Source organism: Pseudophryne corroboree, chromosome 1 (assembly GCF_028390025.1).
Source record: "Pseudophryne corroboree isolate aPseCor3 chromosome 1, aPseCor3.hap2, whole genome shotgun sequence".
Lineage (NCBI taxonomy): Eukaryota > Metazoa > Chordata > Amphibia > Anura > Myobatrachidae > Pseudophryne > Pseudophryne corroboree.
The window spans coordinates 1,228,076,905-1,228,079,769 of NC_086444.1; the positions used below are offsets into that span (position 1 = coordinate 1,228,076,905).

Here is a 2,865-nt window from a genome sequence, read left to right on the forward strand (position 1 = left end):
TTTAAACTGACTACTGTGATTGGTGCCCTGGAAACCACAAATAAGTTCTTATTATTAACTAATTTAATAATAGTGGTGCTCTAGAAAATGAGTACTAACCTTATAAAAACCTTCCTATTACTTTTCACTCCTAAAATATTAAGACTAGAGACTAAAAACACCTAATTACAGTGAGTACCCATAGTGCATTTAGGTGAATACTGAACTAGTGGGATATAGTGTGTGATTGACAGCTTGTCCCTCCAATGGGTAAGTGGGAGACAGGTTACCATTTCAACATTAGTGAAAATGTGCCTAGAGATACTGAATGCAATATATATGTCTACCTTACTAATACCTATGTATATTATTAAAGGGTTGAAAACATAAGCATTATAAAATAAATAAATAAAAACTAAATAATGAAAAATAAAATATAAAAAATATAAAAAATAAGCCCTAGATAGTGGCGCCCTTTGTGGTGTTTAGAGGCGCATAGCACCTTGTATTCCCAGGTGGTCTCCCATCCAAGTACTAACCAGGCCCATCACTGATTAGCTTCCAAGATCAGATGAGATTGGGCATATCCAGTGTGGTGTGGCTGTAGATTGACAAGAGTGATAATACTGGAGAATATTTACCCACAGCAATAGAATGTGTCAATATTAAGACAGAGGAGGTAAATTTGATATACTAAAGGTCGAACTCTATTTGAAAGTATCCTAAACTAGTGTACTTAATATATAAATTTTGTGGACAATGTATAACATGCATACAGATGCATTAATTGTTTATAAGAATGGAGTGCCTAAAATATTATATTTTGTTGGACGAGTTCACTACTATAAAATTATACAATGAATATCAACACATAAGTGTATATTTAATAGTGACGCCCCCTAAAAAGTTTATAAGCGCTATCATAAATATTATTAGAGAATGTATACCCACCCCCTTTTATTTATTTTTATTGCACCATTTGGAATAGGACTCCACTTTTAAAACAGAGGTATGAAGTGACAGTATCGTTATCGCTCTAAGAGGAGATATTTTTATATCACTAAGTACAGCCCATAGTAATCAACCTTATTTATGCACACATTATATGATATACATGGATCCCTATCAAACAAACTAAGATGGGGGTACCTCCCCTATGCTACTGTCATATGAAGCTGGAAACACTAGTATGCTACCTAACCTAAGGAAACGCTGCCATATCAATACTTTCATTTCACCCTCTAGGAATGAGAGTATTGAGGGTGTAGATCCAAAAGGATTCTCTTTTTGTGAGCTGTAAGTCCCTGTCACCTCCCCTTTTATCTTCCAATGGGATTTTTCAAGAAATGTCGTCTCAATGTGAGATTATATATATATATATATATATATATATATATAAATGTCCAACAATGAACGGCACTCAGAGACAACGATACTTGCAAAAACTTGTATTCCAAGAAGTCAACGTTTCGGGGAGCGAACCCCCGTCATCAGGACACAGCAAAACACACAAACACATAACACACTTAACCTCCTAAATACCCCAGTAGAAGCGCTGCCACCATCCGTCATGTGTGCGCCCGCTGCTCACTCCGCTTCCGCTCGCGTCATCGGACTCCCGCTTCCGGAATCAGCCGTGTCCATGGTAACCAAGGCTTGCGGTTCACCACGTACCCGGCTGCGGTCCATTGGCAGGAGGAAACGCAGGCATGACTCACAGGGGAGGCTGGGCTGTCAACACAAAAGACAGGCTGGGACATAGGCTGAATAAAAACAGTGTATAACTAGCAATACAGAATGGACATGGCAGCATATAACATATACACATGAACCAATAAAAAGTTACATACACAGAAAAGACACAAAAAAACACACAAATTACACAAGCGTATTCCAGTTAATCTTTTCGTTAAGACCCCCAGGGGCGCAGGTACCCAATCTCAGAATCCACTTAGTTTCTTTAACTAAGAGCTGCTTGGCACGATCACCACCCCTTAAACTGAGGGGTACGTGATCTATGATAAAGTACCGAAGCGACTCTAGCGTGTGTCCAGCATTTTTGAAGTGTTTGGCTACCGGTTGGTCGATCACTTTGCCCTCGAGCGTGAGTTTAATGGCTGATCTATGCGCCGCCATCCTCTCCGAGAACTTACGGGTAGTTTGGCCCACATACATGAGCCCACATGGGCAAACAATAATATACACGACAAATGCAGTAGAGCAGGTTAATACAAACCTGATGTCATATATTTTGGAGCCGTGGGGATGTTTGAACGATCTACAGTTCAACATCAATTTACACGTTGCACAACCACTGCAACGGTAGCAACCTGAAGGTTTGTAAAACACATTAGGGGGCCTGGCAATACCCATACCAGTGATGTCAGTTCTAACTATTCTATCTTTAATGTTCCGGCCGCGGCGGAACGACATCAGTGGAGTAGTATGATGGAACACTTTGAGCTCCGGATCCGAAGACACTATGGGCCACAGTGCCTTCGTGGCTCTACTCACGCCTCCACTAGAGGTGGTGAAATTACAAGGAAAAGGAATCCTATTTTTAAGGTGTCTACCAGTAGGTACCAAGAGGGATTGCCTAGACATACCCAAAACCTCCTGCTTCTGCCTCTCAAGTGAATCGGGGTCATAACCACGAGCTGTGAAATTGTGAATTAAGGCATCAAGTTACCCAGGGACTTTGGAGGGATCTGACGCTATTCTGGCTATTCGCATAATTTGAGAACGAGGGAGCCCTTTCTTAAGGGGCTCTGGATGGTGGCTAGACGCTAATAAAAGAGTATTCCGATCAGTGGGCTTATGAAAAACCTCCGTCAACAGACAACCATTTTCAAGATGAATGTTGACATCAAGGAAGTGGATGTCTGT

General features: G+C 40.7%; 1 pseudogene; it reads right to left on the minus strand.

Moving 5' to 3' along the window:
- Positions 1 to 469: 469 nt before the first annotated feature.
- On the minus strand, positions 470 to 588 carry LOC134935849 (5S ribosomal RNA; annotated as a pseudogene).
- Between the last annotated feature and the right edge of the window lie 2,277 nt (positions 589 to 2,865).